This window comes from Ursus americanus, chromosome 6 (genome assembly GCF_024610735.1).
Source record: "Ursus americanus isolate L20-20 chromosome 6, mUrsAme1.1.p, whole genome shotgun sequence".
In the NCBI taxonomy this organism is placed as follows: Eukaryota; Metazoa; Chordata; class Mammalia; order Carnivora; family Ursidae; genus Ursus; species Ursus americanus.
Window position 1 is genome coordinate 27,602,283 of NC_142132.1, and position 21,412 is coordinate 27,623,694.

Consider the following 21,412-nt stretch of genomic DNA (forward strand, 5'->3'; position numbering starts at 1 on the left):
TCTCCCTTGCCTCTGCCTCTGTTCCTCACCTCACTTGTGCCCTCTCATTCTCTCAAATAAATAAATAAAATCTTAGAAAAAATTAACTTAAAATAAAATAAAATAAAAACCTTCAATGGGATAAAGTCTATACATCTTACCATGGCCCTCTATGCCTGGTCCTTCCTTCCCTGCTAATAAATGTACGTTATCTCTGGCCACCCCTCCTCCTTGCTCTCTACTCTACTTTTTGAGCATTAACACATTTCTTTCTGTCTGCATAGAGCACTCTGCTGCCCCTTCTCCCAATAATGTTTCATTTAACTAGTTCCTATTTTCTTCAAGTTGCCGGAAAATTTATCCAGGTCAGCTCTTCACATTGTGCCCTCTCCAAGCTCCTGTGGCTTCTGTTTTTGTGACGTTCATATTTGTACTGTGATGTTCCATGAGGACAGGGATCATGTCTGTCTCATTTACTGCCAAATCCAAATTGGTACCTGGCCCAAGAGATATATTCAGTAGTATTTGTTGAGCTGCACTTGTTACATAAACTACAAATAGAGAATGTGTAAAGGACTCTCTCTTTATTTTTTTAAAGATTTTATTTATTTGACAGAGAGAGACAGCCAGCGAGAGAGGGAACACAAGCAGGGGGAGTGGGAGAGGAAGAAGCAGGCTTCCAGTGGAGGAGCCTGATGTGGGGCTCGATCCCATAACACCGGGATCACGCCCTGAGCCAAAGGCAGAAGCATAATGACTGAGCCACCCAGGCGCCCTAGAACTCTCTCTTTAAAGCCTCTGTCTTTCAGGCAATAAATGCGCATTTAAATAAAGACTTCCTGAAGGCTATATCCCAATCTTTTTATTTTTTTTTAACTTTCCAAACTGTGTGACAAAACATGTGAATTTCAGGGTACGTAGGGAAGGAGAATGGGGATATGACAGATCAATGGGGAATACTTTTTTCCAGCAGACATTCGGGACCTTACAGTAGCTCTGGAGACACACTGTATAGGCATTAACTCTACCTATACTTTCTAAACAAAAGGCAGGAGCTAGCTAGGTGAAATCATAGAGATGAGATGGTGATACACTCGGCCCTACAAATTTTTGATCCTAGCTCAGCAAATCATTTGCCATATGACCTAGAGATACCTATCTCTTTCTTGGCTTTTCCACTTAAAGGAATACCACAGTATGACCTAGAACCCTAGCATTTCTTTCCCAAGTAGCCCAAAGCTCACTTCAAGAGCCTGCATGGGCTTCTTGCCTGTTCTTTCCTCTTAAGGGTAGACTGTCACACCTGTACACACATTGCCAGACCTCATGGGTGGCTGTTTCAAGGTTGTGTGACTGGAACTGAATCGTGTGAGTGCCAGGGTTCACCTGAAGGAACATGAGGGCCCTCCCAGTGTGGGACAGGGAGGGATAGGTAGGGGTAGGGAGAAAAGGGTGCCAGAGGCTGGGGGTTGGGGCCAGCTCTTGCCATACCATCTCTTCCTCATGTGGAACTTCAAGGCGTTTAAGAAGTATAAACCCAAATCTATTCTTCTAGAGCATGAAGGCATGTGTCAAGGTAAAAGGAAAGAATATCTCTTTATCCTATTTTATTTAAGTTTGCTAGCTTGATGTATACATTTTAACTATTTAAACACAGTATGTGGGCCTTCGCTTGTTGTCTCACAGCTAGTTCTGCAAATGTTAGAGGCAAACCTGTTGAAAATCCTCCTGGTAACCTTTGTTTCTGCCTTAGGAAAGTGTGATTTAAAATCTCTCTGAACCCGTCTGTGCCTTTCATCACAATATTCTCAACTGCTTATAAACATTTCATAAGCCAAGTTGGCAGAGGAATCATTCAGCTATGAGAAAAACCAGTATGTGCCAAACAGTCACTCTGGAGAACAGGGAGGTCAGTGACTGGAAGTGGCATGACCCGGTTAGACGAGCCCCGGCTCCCTCTGACATTTTCGGAGGAGCATGTCTCTGTCCCGACTTGATTCAGATTGAACCTCACTGCTCTTGCTGTATGTGACCTTCCAAATGACTTACCTTATTCGACAAAAACAAAGCCATCGTGTCCACCTTAGTGAAGTCTTCTATATTCAAACTGGCCCAAGTCTGTATTTTTGTAAAAAGTTTATGTTGGAAATTGCTCTGGTTCTCTCTCTCCTTTCCTTCCTTCTTTCCCTCTGTCCTTTCTTCACTTACTGTCTCTCATGATGCTCTTTTTCTCTCCTAACACTATGATACATTTAAAATTGTTAATCGTTGTTTCCTGTCTGTTCATCCCATTGGACCACAAGCTCTGTGAAAGCAGGAACTATACTGTATGTGCTGTGTACCCAGTGCCTGCCATTGTAACAGGCATCAGTAGGTAATGACATTTTTTTATTTAAAAGAAAGAGGAAAGGATTTTTTTTTTTTTTTGTCCTGGAAACTACATAAGCTTTTTTGTAGGGAAGAAAGCAGACCAATTTATCAACCAGAGTCCAAGACTTTTGACTTTTCATCTCATTTCTCAGTGGATCCCATCATGTGCTCTTAAGCAAATTCTATAGCTTTTCATGCATCTTTTGCTTAACCTCTAGCTACACAGAGCCAATACCTCTCTCCTACTGCCCAGGAGGAAGTGGCTATCTGTATCAACTGAATAAGGAAAGAAAAGTACAAAATGTCATGTGAATATGTTTTATTCATGAGCAACAGTATGAAAGCAGAATACAGTGAAGAAAGAACTCTTGGTCACAGAGGGTATTTTTTTCCAGCCACACCCACATACTGACAACAATCTTGGCCAGTTGTGTTTTCTCTGATTACAAAGAGGTAACAGACAAAAAACTCTGGTTCACCAGAGTCCCACTTCACATAAAGGGACATTTTTGGAGGCAAGACTCATGGGTTCCAAGACAGAGGGGTAATCACAAGGACAAAGGTCCCATCCAATTCTAAGATTCTAGAATTTTAATTTTGTTGCGAGTTTGGGAGCAGGGCTGCTTAGCTGAACCAGAGAAGCATTCTACTTTTCTATGTTAGTGTCAAAATTCTGGCATGGCCCAGTCTGTCTGAGGTTGAATTTGACACTTTATCCTAATCTGGGCTTAAGTCAATTGTAGCCTCACAGGATTACAAAAACAGGATTTAAAAAAAATTATTGGCTTTCCTGGGTGAATACAAAAGATAAGAAGGTGTACATTTTTCTGGCATCAAAAAAAGCCTGACCAATTCCTTTTCCTTTTATTGAATCACTCATTTAATTACCAGGCTGGGGAGAAAGAAGTATAGATTTCTAAAGCCAGAGATAATTGAAAGTAAACCCTTCAGTGTTGTATTAAGAATAGGGCTATGAGGGGCCGGTGTCTGTTACTTCAAGACAGAGGGTGGAGTGGGATGAATATACTGAACACAGACAGAGAAGTGTATGCTTACAAAATGGAAAGGAAGAAGTACTGACAGAAGGAGGAGAGGCAGTTCCCATTCATTCCTGCCCTAAGCAGTCAGTCTACCCTTGGCCGACACCACTCTATCACCATTGAATCTTAGAGCCCATACCTGGTTGGAGAGACTCAACATCCTCTTTATCCCATACTACATCCTTATAAGGTCCCTTATTGAAGAATTATGAAGAGGTTCACTTTCTTCATACAAGTCCAGTAACTGATAGAAGTGTTATACTCATCTTGAAGTTTGGAAACATTCATAAATGGTGTATACTGGTCCTTCATCACCAGAGTGAAACCAGTAGATTCCTGTGTGTTTCCTCCTGATTCTTGTGGTAACTAAATCATTTCAAGAATAGCCTTTTCTGTAAAATGTTTTAAGAAAATAAAAATATTGTGATTGTTATTGAAAATGTATTCCTGAAAAGAATCCTTTTCCCCCCCTAGAATCCCCCATCTTTGTCCTAAGACAAGATGCAAAAGGCATTTCCCTCATGAAGGAAATCTAAAGATTCTCACTATGATATGCAAGTACTTGCCTCTTATCTTCCTTAATGTAAGATTTCCCATTGCAATTCTTCGTAAGGGTAGAGCTGTTAGTAGATTTTGATTCCAAGCCTGGATTCCACAGATATGTCCAAGTGACAAGCGTGTCTCAGGTGGCAAAGAGAATCTAAGGGACATCTTTGATGTTTGCTTTTTGGTGTCTCTCTGCCAACTTAAAATCTCAGGTTGCAGGTTAGTTTTTGTTGTTGTTGTTTTTAATTTTCATTATGGTATAATTAACATACAGTGTTATATTAGTTTCAGGTGTACAATATAGTGATTCAACAATTCTGTATATTACTCTGTAGGTTGGTTTTTAACATAGGGATTTATAAGCCAGTATAATTTTTCACCTATCCACAAATATTTTCACCTATGTTTTCATAACTTTCTGGTTTCATCTATATAGATAGTATCATAAAGTAGACATGTATAAAAAGCTATGGGGGAAAAAAACCCATTTCATACAGGTCTGTTAGATTATAGCCAGTATTTATTTCTCACAAAATCCTAGAGCACAATCAAATTCCCTATTTCAATATGGAGTGGGAGGACAGTTTGGAAAAGAAAGAGGAAGACTCATAATGCAGAGAGTATAAAAGCCAACAGCTTCTAAGTCCTGAATTGCTTCTGACCTCTTTTTCCCTTGCTATACCAAAGAGATATGCAAATATTTTTCATTCTGTTGATGGGTACAGTGGTAATGAATTAGTGTTGGCAAGATCTTTTGAAAGGAGAGTGTAGCGTTTATTAAGGAAACAAGAAACAGAAGACTAGAGAAAGCCCCCTTGGTTGGCCAGATTTTATGTTACATAACATGTTTTTTGCACCATGGAATAGGGCAGATGACCTTAAAAAGAATTTGTTTGTTTGGTTGGTTGTTTTGAAGTCTTCCTGTTACTTTGACAATAGAAAAAAGCAGTCTGATTTAGCATTTACTCAAAATGTGTAAAGGGTCAAGTATCTGGGAGAATGGGAGCCAAATGATGTAGCCCCTACTCCTTTGTTCCAGTCTTTCACTCAGCGGGCACTTACTGAATACACAGTGTGTGTAGCAATATTCTAGACTGTATGGGAGATACCTAGATGAATAAGAGGTGGCTACCTTCCACCAATGAGTTTATCATTTAGCAGAGGAGGTAAGCTATACATATATGATTATCTATACTGCAAGATAGTGTAATGTTTGGGACATTTGGTAGCTAGCTGGCCTTTGAGCTGGCCTTTGAGATTTTCTAGGCAGAGGTAGGCCTTGGTAAAAATGTGGCCAAACTACCTCCTCTGTGAAGTTTTCTCTGTCCCTCTTCCCTCTCCTGCCCCAAACAAAGGTAGATTTGTGTTCTCATTCTGCCTTACTGTGTACTGTAATTTGTACTGACTTTCATTGTGACAATTATATTCTAATTGTTGTTTACAAGTCTGTCTCTCCAGGAAACAATAAAGTCCTTTAGAGCAGGAGCCATGTCTTTTCAAAATAACAGGAAGCGATCAGGATTATCCTCAGCCCTACTAATCTCATCCCATGTGCTTAGTAGATATTTATGCTTTTGCCAATGAATTTTTCCAAACCATTTAAAAATGTGTATAAAGAACACACAATATTCAACAGATACATCAATGTAACAAATAAAGTATTACACCATGTATTAAAAGACCATTTATATTTCTTTTCCCATAGAGAAATGAATTTTCTAAGTTTATTACCTACTGTGATAGTTAATTTTGTGTCAACTTGGTTGGGCCAAAGGGCACCCAGATATATGGTTCAGCATTATTCTGGGTATCTCTGTGAGGATTTTTTTTAATGAGAATAACATTTGACTCAGTAGACCGAGTAAAAAAGAATGCTTTCTCCAGTGCGGGTGGGCTTCCATCTAATCTGCTGAAAGCCTGAATAGAATAAAAGTCTGAGTAAGAAAGAATTCTTTCTCTCTTCCTGACTGTCTTCAAGCTGGGGCATGGGTCTTCTCCCTTCTTTGGACTCAGACTCAGACTGGAAATCTACCATCAGCTCTCCTGGGTTTCTAGCTTCCTGACTGCAGGTCTTGACTTTTGTAGATCTTGGCTATTCAGCCTCCATAATCATGTGAGCCAATTCCTTATAGTAAATTGATCTATCTATTGACAGAGAGAGACAGAGAGAGAGAGGGAGAGAGAGAGAGAAAAAAAAGATAAAGATGGATATTCCATTGATTCTTTCTCTGGAGAGCCCATACTAAAACACCTACAAAATACGATAGGGTTTTACTTTATTTTTGTAAGCTTTGTTTGCTCACATTTCAAAAACTCTTTAATTTAGTATCTGTATTTGATGAATCATAAAATGTTCTGAAATGCATTTCTGGGGGTCTGTCCTAAGAGGCAGTGGGGTGTGCAAAAAGGGCTCATGCTTGGGAATCAGACTTACATGGGTTGAATTCTGGTTGCACCACTTATTAGCAGTGTGACTTTAGACAAGTTATTTAACCTCCTGAGGTTCATGTTCCTTATTTGAAAATAGGACTTGGGGTGCCTAGGTGGCTCAGTTGGTTAAGTGTCCGACTCATAATCTCAGCTCAGCTCTTGATCTCAGGGTCATGAGTTCAAATCCACATTGGGCTCCATGCTGGATATGGAACCTACTTAAAAAAAAAAAAAGGAAGAAGAGGACGAAGAAAAGAAAGAAAGAAAATAGGGCTAGCAACTTATGTCTCATCAGGCTGTTATGAGTATCAACAGCACCAGCATAGTGCCAGGCATGTAAATGCTCACTTAAAGTTAGTCCCTTATATTGTGATCCTGCACAGAAGAGCATTACTTGGCCCTCTGATCATGAAGCCAGCCTGTAAGAATGTGGGTTGGGGCTTAAGAGTGGGTGAATGGGAATGGTCAAGTCAAACCAACTTACCTCAATATTCCCCAACGTAAATTTAATCTAATGTCCATGATAAGCTGAATATTTTCTCCCTGTCGAAAAAATGTGGGCTGTGTCACTCATTCATCATTAAAAATGTCATTATAATACCTGTATTGTCATAGTACTTATCCTTTATTAATCTTAGAAGCTTGTGGATACTAGCTTCCAGGAAGAGAATGAGGTCTAGTGGTTTCCACATACAAATGAAGATACTAAGATTCAGATGGTGTCTTACCTAAAAGAATATGGCAAGTCAGCGCCTAAGTTCAAAGATCTCTCTAGGTACTTCGGCAGCCAGTGATGTCAGGTTCTTTGTAAAATTATATGCCAGGTGCAGTAAGGTACAAAATAAAGAGAAGACATTGGTCTACCTTAAGCCTAAGAATAAAGAGAGTATAAAACTTGTGGAAAATATGTAGAAATGCCTCCTATTAGGAATATACATATTTATGAATGTACTTCCTTCAAGTCTTTGCTTAAACTATACTTTCTCAGTGCCACCTACCTTGATCACTCTAAATTCTGCAGCCCCATCCCCCTGCCCATTACTTTTAATTCTCCATTTCCTGCTCCACTTTTTACCTTACCTACATAATACCTATTATGTAATATATATATTTAGGTTTAATTTTTTATTATCTCTCCCTCCACACACACACTAGAATGTAAATTCCACAAGTGCAAGGATATTCCTTTTTTGTTCATTGATGTATCCCAAGTGTTTAAACAGTACCTAATATATATTAGGCACTCAAAAAATATGCGTGGGATAAATAGATTCTAAAAAACTACGGGAGAGTTTCAAGACAAGGAAGAAGTCTTTTTTTTTTATTAAAGATTTTATTTATTTATTTATTTGACAGAGATAGAGACAGCCAGTGAGAGAGGGAACACAAGCAGGGGGAGTGGGAGAGGAGGAAGCAGGCCCATGGCGGAGGAGCCCGATGTGGGGCTCGATCCCACAACGCCGGGATCACGCCCCGAGCCAAAGGCAGACGCCTAACCGCTGTGCCACCCAGGCGCCCCAAGGAAGAAGTCTTGAACACATGCTTTGCTCCCTCTCCAAACACTAGTAAAATAACATTAAGGGGATTTTTTTTTTTAGAAGGCATAATCTCATAGGGTGCCTGGGTGGCTCAGTCGGTTAAGCATCTGCCTTCAGCTCAGGTCATGGTTCCAGGGTCCTGGGATTGAGCCCCGCATCAGGTTCCCTGCTCAGTGGAGAGTCTGCTTCTCTCCCTCCTTCCTGTGGGTGCTCTTTCTCACTATCTCTGTCTCTCTCAAATAAATAAATACTTTTTTTAGTAAAAAATAAATAAAAGACATAATCCCAGAAGATCAAAAAGAATGGGGGAAATGTCCAAGATAAGACTTGGGAAGCTGGAAAACAGGTGGATGAAGGATTAACTGTCTTAGTAGAACCTAGAAAGCTGAAGCTTAAACAGGCAGTGGGGAAGCCAAGAAGCAATATGATTTACACTGAGGGACCCAAAAAGGTTCAAGATTTGGTGTACCGGCTACCTTTGGAAGTGGCAGGGGTGGGGGGAATGGTGTGAAGGTATGGCTAAGGACAGGGTAACTGTTTTGTAAGGAGACCCAACCCCCCACCTGCCCCGCCTCAACTCCAGACAAAACACTGGAGGTTTATTCATTGGTAGGGTTGTAATCAAGGACCTCTTGACTGTAGAACACCAGATTCTTCTAAGGGCAGAGTTATTTTATCAATCCACCCAGGAGATTGTATCCGGATCCAACCAGGAGACAGTAACTACACAGTATTATACAAAAAAGTGGGGGTTGAGTAGAATATATAATGAAACTTATACTCCTCAATCTCTTCTCTTCTTTCAGCTTCTAAAATGCTGGCAGCCAGGCTGAACTATTCAACCAGGAGATCGAAAGAAGTTTCTCTGCAGACTCTGACAGCCTACAGAAAAAACTTATGATATAGTATTGGGAATGATGCAAAGAAACAGTCCAGTCAGGAACACAAAGATCTGCTTGCATCAGATGTGCCCTATGACATGCTCAGAGCCTCTGATTGGCTTTTCAGTGCCTCACTAGATACATGAATAGACAGCCAAGGATCATCAGCTACCTGTGGAAACAGATTTGCCAAAACAAAGAACAGGAACAAAAAACTCAGAGGACAAGAGACTATACAGTGAGAAGAAAAATATTCCCTCAAACTATCATTAATAACCTCAAAGGAAAAAAAGAAAATATTGCATGGAATAAGACAATACACAATAAAAAGGCAAATTCCAAAAGAATTTTTGCCAATTAAAGTATGATAGCAGATCTTAAAAACTCAATACAAGGTTTGTAAGATGAAATTGAGGAAACCTCCTAGAAAACCAAGCAAAAGAAAAAGACTTGGGAATTAAAAGAGAAAGATTTTTTTAAAAATGGAGGATCAATTCTAGAGATGAGAGAGAGAAAGAAAATGGGAGAAAATAATAAAAAAAAATTCTCAGAATGGAAGGACAAGCATTTCTACATTGAAAGTGTCCACCAAGGCCTTGATACCGAATGAAAATGGATCCATACCAAAGCACATCATCATGACATTTTGGAAAATGGAAGACTGAGAATATCTTAAGAACACTCTTTTTAATGAGACTAATAGAGAAGGGGCTTCTCCAAAATAAGAAGAAACCAAGAAAGGGAACACAAATGATCCAGGAGGAGGGAATCCAAAGTAGAGAGAAAAAAAAAGGACTCTCTAGAATGATGCTGAATAGAACTAGCCAAATAAGACCAAGTCAATAGGCTTGGAGAGCAGCCAGTCCAGGCTGGAGCAGGTAAGAAGTTTCCCCGGGGAGATATCTTTAAGAAGATGAGATTGATAGAACGACCAATGTAACCAAATGTATTAAGAACAGATATAGACCACTGGTAGGGAGTTTGGGTTGAATTAATGGTAAGTGCCCATAAAACTAAAAGAAAAAAAGACAATCATTAGGGTCAGAGAAAACAAAGAGTTGCACAGGAGAGAAATCATGGGTATATTATGTGGCTCATGAGTGAACAATATTTACATAGTCATGGTAATATCAACGTGTGCATGAAACATGCACATGCCCTTGTGCATGAGTGGGATGTGGCGGTGGGAGAGGTGGTGATGGCAAAGAAAGTGAAAGTCTCATCTTCCATGGTGGGAGACAATAAATAATACATAAAAATTTTTTAAATTCATAAGTAGAAGCATGGTGAGGAGTGGTGGATGAGGTATTGCAATTTTCAAAATAAGCCTTATAAAATGATTTGGCCCTTTAAACTATGTATATGTGTAACTTACATATAAAATAAAAACAAAATGCAAAGAGACTATAAAAGACTTTTCAAGTGAACAGAGCCCATTGGGACATTCTACCCCTACCACCACCAGATGTACAATCACGACATTGTCTTATCTCCTATCTCACCAGCTGCTCCCAAGTACGGCCACCACCTCAACACCTAAACCAGGGCACCAAGAGAGGAAATGGAGACACCAGCTGAGTCTGGGATCTGTTCTGTCAGGATCTTGTTGGGAGCCCCAGATTATTTTAAATCTATTATTAGTGTACAGCTCTAGGCAATTTAATGGTTTTCTACTAAAGTTACAAACACCAAAACTAGATTGTCTCTCCTCATGTATTTCATCCTCCTTACATTTCACTGAGTGTCTTGATTTCAAAACCCTTGATTCTAAATGCACCTTCTCCTTCTTTCTCTAGGTTCTCCTACTCTAGATGCAGGAATGGCCTTAGGGTCCATCTGCTTTTGGCAAACACCTACACCTGCCAAGTCTTCAACGCTTGGGTAGTAGACCATTACCCTTTCACCTCACTGTATTGCCTTCACCATGGATAAAAGACAGGTACTATTAGCGATAGTTATTTTTTTGTACAGAGTATTACTCTTAACCTGCCAAACTCTCAAATATTTTCCCTTTCTCTTTCACTGACTATTCTATTGGCTCTGATTGTAAGGCTAGTCTATGACATAAATAAGGGAAATGGTTGGAGGACACAGAGTGAACCTGGTAGATCAGGTGAAGAATGTCTCATTTTAGATTAGTGGAAAACAAAACAAAATATTTCATGTTGTCCTTGGCTCTGACCTAGACGGCCCTCTTACTTGCGATAGGGAAAGTATGCTTATCCTACTTTCAATTAAACAAAGCTAGAACAAATATTTAATATATCAGAAGAAAGAATTAGGATTCAAAAAGTCCTCAGTAGTTTCCAAACTTAGGATTAGCAAATAAATGAAACAGTAGAAATAATTTTAAAGTCCCGTACTTCTGTTCAAAAAACTTCTGTTCAGGGGAGCCTGGGTGGCTCAGTCGGTTAAGCGTCTGGCTTCAGCTCAGGTCATGATTCCAGGGTCCTGGGATCAAGCCCCGCATCAGGCTCCCTGCTCCACGGGGAGTCTGCTTCTTCTTCTGCCTCTCTTCCCTGCTTGTGCTCATGCTTACTCTCTCTCTCAAATAAATAAGTAAAATCTTAAAAAAAGCAAAACAACCTCTGTTCAAAAAATTTCACAAACAACACATAGAAGATTTAGCTTAACAGTTCAAGTGAAAAAGACTATGAGGTAATTGCAAGCTTAACCCGTTGATAGGAGGAAGTGGCTGAGGAGTGACTGCCAAAAAGTAAATTCTTTTCTTTCTACCTCCCTGAGAACACAGGGATACATAAGATTGCTTATACTATATCAGCCAGTTTACCAATAAATATTTACTGAGGATCTGCTATGTATCTAGTAATGAGGAAAGTGCTATGACAGGTGGAGAACAAGAAGAAGGGCTCAAGGATCTTTCAACAGGTTGACAGACAACATATACATAAGACATGATAGCAGTAATAATGGCTCATATTTGAAGAGTGCTTAAGTTTATCATGTACAACCAATTCTATCATTTCCTTTGACTTATAGTTGCATTAGGAGGTGGTAAGTCAAATATAGGCACCATTTTAAAGATGAGAAACTGAGGCTCAGAGAAGTAAATCACTGAATCTCACACATTTTGATCTCAGGACCTGTTTACAGTCTTAAAATTATTGAGATACCTCACACCATATACAAAGATTAAATAAAAATATATCAAAGACCTAAATGTAAGACCTAAAACTATAAAACTCTTAGGAGAAAAATTAAGTGTAAATTCTTGGGACCTTGGATCAGGCAATGATTTCTTAGATGTGACATCAAAAGTATAAGTAATAAAAGAAAAAAAGTGAAATGGACATCAACAAAATTTTAAAATCTGTGCTTCAAAAGATACTATCGAGAAAGTAAAAATATAATGCACAAGATGAGAGAAATATTTGCATATTGTATATCTGATAAGACTAGTATCCAGAATATATAAAGAACTCTTATAATTCAACAATTAAAAAAATAATCCAATTTTCAAATGGGCAAAGGATTCAAATAGACATTTCTCCAAAGAAGATATATAAATGGCCAATAAGCACATGAAAAGATGCTCAATATCATTAGTCACTAGGAAAATGCCAATCAAAACCATGATGAGATACCACTTCGTACTCATTAGGATGGCTATAATAAAAAAGACAGATAATAGCAAGTGTTGGTAAGGACGCAGAGAAATTGGACACCCCCCCCCCCAACACACACACACTGCTGGTGGGAATGTAAAATGGTGCTGGCTGCTTTGGAAAACTATATGGCAGTTCCTCAGGGTTAAACATAAGAGTTACTGTATGACTCAGCAATTCTCCTAGATAGGCATCCAAAAGAATTGAAAACATACATACACACAAAAACCTTACATGAATGTTCATAGCAGTTATTATTCACAATAACCAAAAAAGTAGAAGCAACCCAAATACCCATTAACCAATAAATAGATAAACAAAATATCCTTAAAATGGGATATTATTCATGAGAAATTCATCAAAAAATCCATCAAAAAATTCAAAAAAAATTCATGCTACAACATGAATGAACCTTGAAAACATCCTAAATGGAAGAAGCCAGTCACGAAGCACTGCATCTTGTATGATTCTGTTTATATGAAACATCTAGAATAGGGAAATCTATAGAGACAGAAAGAAACATAGTGAGCAGTTGCCCAGGACTAGGGTGTGGGAGATAAGAGGAGCGACTGCTAGTGGATAGGAGATTCCTTTAGGGTAATGAAAATGTTCAGATTATGACAATGATTGCACAACTCTGAACTTATTAAAAACCACTGAACAACACACTTTAAATGGGTGAATTTTATGGTATGTGGATTATATCTCAATAAAGCTACTATAAGAGTTTTTGTTTATGAAGGTCGTATCTATTAAACATTCTCCCTATTAGAAATTAACACATAAATGTTTAAAATGTTTTTGAAATAACAATAATAAACTTATTACATGTTAACAGAAACAAGTAAATTTTATGAAAAATATATTCTCCAAAACAAAAAAATAATACAGTGAGAATCGTGTTATTGTTTTACATTTTTACTAATCTCTGCAATGTCTGACTAATAGAGGATAGCTAGATTCTCAAATCAGTTACCATATGTTGTTTGGTTGAAATATATGAAGAAAATCTTACCTCGCTGATATGTAATTGAAAAAGGTAGGAGTATTTTAATAGCTTTTCAAAAGATAATTGTGGATATTCTTCTTTGATACTACGCTAAAACTCAACAAGTAAGAGTTTCTTAAGGGTTAGTTGCAACCTAGAATCTGAAACCATTCTCTCTTACATAAGAACCTACTGGTCTCTCTTATATTTTGAATGTACCTTTTATCCATGCATGATCTAGTAACATTATGCTTTGGAAAATATCTGTTGACTGAGTTATGCAAATCTTCCAAAATGTTGACACATGTCATTCTACAATATCAAAAAATCACATTTGTTAGTATCCCCGATTTCATCAAATGAGTCTCTAATTATTGGGAAGCTGTCAAACCCAGTGCCACATGCAAGCTTTCCAAAATTCTAATTTTTTTGAAAGCTCAAGTTTTACCATTGGGACAAATATTGTGAGTTCTGGAAATAATAATCTTAATTTACTGATGTTCAAGAAAATGTCTGCTATATACTCAAGTCTGAATATCCATAGTTAGTCAGTCATCCTTTCACATAAAAATGATGCTATAATGAAAATAGTGGTTATTTCAGCCCACAACTAAAATGATTACAGTAATGGTTTTCCTCAAGACAACCACTGTTCTTTGATATGCAGCAGGACTGCTAATTTAGGTGTACTTTCTGTTTTGTGACACAGAATTTTTAAAGATTTTTATTTATTTACTTGAGAGGTGGGAAGAGGCAGAGGGAGGAGAGAGGCCCAAGCAGACCCTGCACTGAATCAAGCCCCACACAGGAACCAAACCCACAACCCTGAGATCACGACCTGAGCTGAAACTGAGAGTCGGATGCTTAACCAACTGCACCACCCAGGCGCCCCTGACACAGAACTTTTAAAAGACATGTTCTCAATGGTCAAGATTTAATACAATTAATAATTTTGACTCTTTTATCAAAAACACTAATTTTTTAAAATTTTATTTATTTATTTGAGAGAGAGAGCACGGGGAGGGGGTCAGAGGGAGAAGCAGACTCCCCACTGAGCAGGGAGCCTAATGTGGGACTCAATCCTGGGACTCCAGGATCATGAACTAAGCCGAAGGCAGTCGCTTAACTGACTGAGCCACCCACGCGCCCTCAAAAACACTTTTAAATGAAACTGACCTCTCTCCAAGTGCATGGCAGTGGGGAATCCAATGACTACTGGTATGGTATGGAGCTACTGCCTTGATTCCCGTCAAGGTGCAAAGAGTTTACCCACCATTACTTGGGGACATATGTAAACATGATAGTGAAAAAAGGCAAGTAAAGGCTTAATATTATTATGAGAATCACTTTGGCCTCACAGATCCACTGAAAGTTTCTTGGGGACCTTCAGGGGTCTCCAGGTCATATGTTGAGAACCTCTGTGTCAAATGCCTCCTTCCATTATGCCTCTAGTTAAGGAGTGAAACCACTGCATGAAACTAGGGTCTACAGACCCCTCATCTGATAGTTTCCTCACTGTACCACAGAATGCCAAAACGAGTGACACCCATATGAAGTCTAATGTGAACTTACATAATAAACATAGTTGATCAAATACAGTTGTAACCAAACACGGTTGACTGTTGAAAAACGCAACTTAGAACTGCCCGGGTGCACTTAGATGCAGATTTTTTTAAATATATATATGCAGTACAGTACTATAAATATATTTTCTTTTTTTAAGGAACATTTTCTTTTTCCTAGCTTACTTTAGTATAAGAATATAGTATAGACCACATATAACATACAAAATATATTTGGATCAATAGTTTATGTTATTGTTAAAGCTTCTGATCAACAGTAGTCTATAATTAATTAAGTTTGGGAGGAGTCAAAAATTATAGCAGATCTTCTGCATGGGGGTCGGTACCCCTAACCCCCGCATGGTTCAAGGGTCAACTTTAATTGAATTGCTATCAGAGGTCTAGTTAAAAATGCAGTAGTGGTAATCAGCCACATATGATCATTTTAAGCTCATCCAGTCGGGGTCATAAAGGTCACTTAAATAGATGTGCTTAAAAGCATGAAGAGATGTGATATAGCTAGACAGTCCAAAGAAACAAGGTTGACATCCATTCCACAGACTGAAAATAACAGAACTTAAATCCTATCGTCTTTGGAAAGGGTTTCGTGTACTTAAAATCACAGAGTCAAAACCTAGGTGGAACCCAAGAGGTCATCCACACAGAAACCTGCTCCGGGCATCTCCAACAGGTCAAACCAATCTGGTAAGGAGTGGCTTCCTTCTTCCTAGACCTTGTAACAGTGAGTTACTTTAACTTAAAACTGGGTCTACTCCCTGACCCCCACAAGCCTCACTCTCATTCCCACCTAGTTTCCCTCTTGTATCCTACCCTCCAGAGCAACAAGCAGTAGGTCTCTCTCCCCTTCTGTGGCATATATTAAGTCAGCACCAAGGCCCCTCAGCTACACCAAGTACCCTCTTCCCTTTCTTCAGTCTAAAAGTACTCCTAAAAGCACTCAGTTTTTTCCACTTTCTTTTTTGTGTGGACCCACTCCAGGGTGTGTGTTTGTTTCTTGGGGATTTTGTGTTGGAGGGCCAAATGGAGTCTCATCCTTCCAGGCCTTATGTCCAGTGTCTCCTACTCCATGCAGTGGTCCTGGGTTACCCTTCTCTTTTCTCCTGATTGAGCCCTTCTTGTGTTCCAGGCACTGTGCCATTTAATTCCCAGAACAACTCCATGAAGTGGGTACCATCAACAATCCCCACCCCAATCCCTTTTTAAGGCATTACAGTTTGAGGATTTTGGTAATTGTGTGCAGCTGTGTAACCACCCCCCCATCATGATCTAGAACAGTTCCCCCAGTCTAAAAGTGTCCTTATGCCCCTTTGCAGTCACATATGTATTTTTTTAATGGGATAATTTTGTATATACTATTTTTTAACTTGAATGTTTCTCTTAAGATGTGTTAAACATCTCTGATGGCAAGTCATAGTTTTACAACATAATTTTAATGTCTGTATTGTAGTCCATTTAATGAATGTTTCATAATTTATTTGACCAATGTCCTTTTGTTACATATCTATTTTTTTTTACAATGTCCTACTTCCTCTTCCTAGAATTATGCTTTTTATTTCTATTATACAAGTCTAGTTTGGTTTTCTTCATATCTGATATTTCTTTGTTTTGCTACCTCTGTGTCCTCTTTCTGCCTGTGAAGTGTTGGTACTTCCCAAGAGTCTGTCCTTGAATCTTCTTACCTGTAATCCCTTCCTAGGTTATCAATTTCCTTTCTAGTTTCACTGTACACTCTTTGGATCTCATCTCTTTCTTTTCTGAAGACCCTATTCCCTACTGTCTGCTGGGTATTGTTTCCAGGTGGATATTCTGGTAACTCAAACTTCACATGTCGAAAATTGAATTCCTATACCTTTCCCAAAATCTGCTTTTTTTCTCTCTCCCCTTCTCTCCCCCTGGCTCCCCCTCTGCCCCCCCCCCCATAAATTTCAGTGAGTTGGAGGTGTTAACCCGTGCAGTCACTGAGAGGAAACTGAAAGTCATCTTTCAGTCCTCTCTCATCTCACATTCCCAATCAATTAAGTGCTATTGATTTGACTTCAAAATGCCTCTCAGTCTGTGCCCTTCCTATCCATTTCTACTATGACTATCCTGGTTTTTAGGTTCCATGACCTGCTAACTAATCTTCCAACCCCTAATCTGGTCCTCCTTTGATCTGCTCTTTAGGTTACCGCCAGTTAACTTTCGGAAACACGGAGATTATTTTCCTCTCCTGCTTAAAAATACCTGATGGCTCCCTATATCACTTACGGAAGCAAGCCTAAACTTTGGACCGGATTTCTAGTCCTCCTTTCCACCCTTCCCACTCTCCCACTCCTCTTTATGCTCGGATTACATCAGCCATGAACTGTCTCCCAACGCGTTCGCGCTTCTGGTTTACCCTGTGACTACTCAGTCTTCAGTCTGTTTTCTGAGTCTTTGCTCCCTGCTCATACATGGCAGGTGTTTGCACTATTGCAGATCAAAACTAGCTCTGCCTACGAGGCCCGTCCTGGTTAGCGAGGGTTCACACCACCTCAAAGGCAAGCCGTGGATTTAAGAGCCCATAAGGAGGGCCCGGAGTTAGGTAGGCGCTGGGAGTGAGGAGGGTTAAAATCTCTTATTTCCGTCTCTTTGTAGCAGAGAAGCGCTGGATCTGCGCCGGTAAGGAACAGTGTCCGTCATTCCTATGTAAAACTCTCTCCGAGTTCTATAGTGTAAGATGTCTTACCAACTGAACGGTATTTTGGTATTTTTCCCCATTCCTGAGAATGGCAAACTGAGGTCTAGAAGAGCGGAGCGGTGAGTCAGGCTCCCCTCCCTAAAAGAGGCGACAGCCGGCCTGCGATTCAAAGAGAGAAAGGCTGTAAGGATAGCACCTCCTGATTGGAGCAGACGGAGTCAGACAAGCTTGGGGGCTGCTGATTGGCTCCGGCTTGATCAGGCGCTGTTGGGCTGTTGTAAATGTAAATAGCTCTGTGACCGGCAGTAACCCCGGTGGGAGGGGGGTGGAGAGGGAGGCTCTCCCTCTCCATTCATGTCTGCTACCAGCCAGGCCCAGACAGGCAGGCTCTTAGCAGAGGGGGCTGGGCAGGACGAGGCGAGGGGTTGTGTCTTCGGAGATCTTAAGCTTGAGCTGAGAGTTTAGACCGGCCCGCAGGTCTGAGCCAGGGCTGGCAGCTTCCACACAGAGATGTTTCCTTTCTGCACTCAGCTTTGACTGTTTAAGAGGGTTTAATGGAATGTTCTGTGCGAGGACGGAGGTGTTGGAGGGCGCAGAGGGTGGTTTTATGGAGTAACCGAAATGGCTGTAGTGGGTGTGTCTCAGGGAGATGGGAGCTTGTCCTTGCCTGTTCCTGGTCAGTGTTCTATTTGTGGAAAAGACAAGAGCAGGGGCATAGCTTCAGGCAAGGGAGGTTCCTTGCTGCTCAGTGTCCCCTGATGAACACTTAACAGTAGAGGTGCAACTTTTCTCCCCGCCAGTCTAGGGGAAAGGGAAGTCTGGGGGGACTGGCTTTGTGGAAAGTAGGGAATAGGAGAGGAACAGATGGGTACATGTTAAGAATAAAGGGCGACCCTCACACATTGTTTGTGGAACTGTCAAATGCTGCAGTCACTGTGGAAAACAGTTCGGTGGTTCCACCAAAAGTTAAACACAGAATTGCCCTGAGGCCTGGGGACTCCACTCCTAGGTATATACACAAATGAATGGAAAGCAGGTACTCCAGTACTTAATAGCCAAAAGGTGGAAACAAACGTTCATCAACAAACAGAGAAACCAATTGTGCTGTTTATGTACAATGGAATATTATTTGGCAGTAAAGAGAGATGAGGTCCCGATACAGGCTACAGTGTGCATGAACCCCGGAAGCACTATGCTAAAAGAAGGAAGCCAGACACAGAAGGTCCCATTCGGCAAGATCCCGTTTATATGAAATATCCTGAATAGGTAAAGTAATAGCCATAGAAAGCAGATTGGTGGCTGCCAGGATTGGCGCGGGGGGGGGGGGGGGGATGGGAGAGGATGGAGAGTGACCGGTTAACAAGTACAAAGTCTTCTTTTGCGGTGATGAAAATGTTTTGGAACTAGTTAGAGGTGGTGGTTGCACAACATGGTGAATGGGCTAAATGCCACTGAATTTTTTCCTTTAAAATGGTTAATTTAATGGCGTGGGAATTTTATTTCAATTAAAAAATATATGCATATAAAACCAACTAACAAAAAGACTACAGGGTGAATCCTTACTGCTCTCCAGAATTCCCTAAGAAAGGACTGGGACTGTTCTAGCAATTTGGCACCCTCCCCCACCTTTCACTTTCATTTTCTTCTCGTGGTGCTCATTTCCTCTGGTTGGTCACACAGTTTTTTAAAGCTTGACATGGTCCTGGCTACTCACGGCTCCTGTGGGAAATGGCCAGGAGGGAGAGAGCCCCTGGCCCCCCTGAGACTGTCCTAGCCTGGATGGAGAACCGCTATGAGTCAGCACAGCAGACACTTGGCCTTTGTAAGCTCTCTGTGGCCTGGGTGGCGCAGGCAGGGGAGGGCCAGGACTGGTGGGGGGGGGGGGCTCTGCCTCCAGCAACCCCAGTATAGAATCTCAGCTCCCTGGAGCCTGCAATTAAGGCCTGTGGTATTTGCCCCAAAGTTGGTATACAAGAATCAGCACTTTGCCTGACCGCCCGCAGCACACAAAGTTAACTACAGGTCACAGAATATGGCTCCCACTCCCTGTGACATGTCAACAGTTTGTGGCAGAGGCAGAATTAACACAAGACATGTGGTCTTTCAGTAATTTTATCAACCGCTGATTGTTTAGGAGCAGGAGATATCCTAAAAGAAGATGCCCTTAAGGATCTCAAAACCCGATAGGAGGGTAGAGTATGGTTTGGAAAAGTAGAGAGGAAATGTCGCAAATATTTCTACCATTTGAGAGGCAAGCTTAACTCAGGTGTGGTTGAAATGGGTCATGAGGTGAAATGAGTGGGGTTCTTCCGGAACAGAAGACACATCTGCAGTTTGACTTTGCATAAACTGAGCTCCCTGCCATTACAACCAGGCTTGTCTCTGAGTCTAACTGAATATCACAGGGCGTATACTTGCATATATGAGACTTAACGCTCTTGTGCTTTGGTTTGTCATAGACTCCACACCCAACAGAGAGTAATTAATGACCATGATTCTGGAGCTGGATCACAGCACCACCAATCACTCTCACAGCTTAACTTCTCCCCAAGTGAATTCAATGACCTCATCGGTAAAACTTGGGTAATAATAGTGCCTACTTCCGATACAGGGAGGTAATGCATTATCAAGCACTCAGCGCGATGCCTGGCAATATGGTAAATGTTGTTGTATCGTTGCGTGCCTAGGTCTTGTGGACTCATAATTTGCATTTCCTGCATCAAAATGTTGTTAGATTTGTATTTATGCACTGGCCTCGACCCCTTTAACTAATGTAGAATATGGTACATGGTATATGGATTTTTCCAGGGACTTTGGTTTATCAAGAATATCATCCTAGACTTTTTAGTTTGTAGCATATGCCTTTTCTCATGTGACTGGTGTCTCTGTCTCCTTGCAGTTTGAGAACAGAGACCACATTACTGTACAATTAAGAAAATACTGACTGCTACTTTTGATTATACAGGAGTTTGAATCTCAGCTATTTACAATTAATGGTAAAAACATTAAAACTGGTAATTTTTTCACATGCTTTTTTTATTGAGATATAATTTATAGACCAAAAATTGCCCTTTAAGTGTATGATTCAGTGGTTTTTAGCAATAGTCACAGAGTTGTGCAGCCACCATCACAATCTAACTTTAGATCATTTCATCATGCCCTCCCAACCCCCCACCCCGCCCACCAAAACCCATGCCTCATTTCTACCCCTAACCCCTGGCAACCACCAATCTGTTTTTGTATCTGCATTTGCCTGTGCTGCATTTCACATAAACGGAACCATATAGTACATGGTCTTTTGTGTCTGGCTTCTTTCCCTTAGAATAATGTTTTCAAAGTTTACCCATGTTGTAGGGGCATCAGTAATTCTCTCTTTTTTTGTGTGTGTGTGCCTCAATACTATCCCATAATATGGCTATACCACATTGTGCTCATTCATCTCTTGATGAGCATTGGGGTGTTTCTAGCTATTGTATAGTATATAATGCTGCCATGCACTTTCATGTACAAGTTTTTGTGTGGGCATGTTTTCAGTTCCCTTGGGTATATACCTAAGCATAAAATTGCTGGATCATATGGTAACTATGTTTTATTTAACCTTTTGAGGAACTGCCAAACTGTTTTCCAAAGTAGCCACATAATTTTAGATTCCTCCCCAGCAATAAATGAGGGTTCCACTTTCTCTACATCCTCATCAACACTTACTGTCTTTTCATTAGAGCCATCCTAGTGAATGGGAATGGTTTCTCATTGTGGTTCTGATTGGCATTTC

At 40.3% G+C, this 21,412-nt stretch overlaps 1 protein-coding gene across 2 annotated transcripts in view; it reads left to right on the forward strand.

Annotated features, from left to right (window-relative positions):
- SEC31B (SEC31 homolog B, COPII component) overlaps window positions 1–21,412 on the forward strand; it is a 108,170-nt gene that overhangs the window by 80,708 nt on the left and 6,050 nt on the right. For both annotated transcript variants that reach the window (XR_015724746.1, XR_015724748.1), the window contains 2 exons: window positions 8,710–9,662; window positions 10,581–10,723. The gene's annotated coding sequence lies outside the window, so the exon portion shown is untranslated. The remainder of the gene's footprint in view (window positions 1–8,709; window positions 9,663–10,580; window positions 10,724–21,412) is intronic.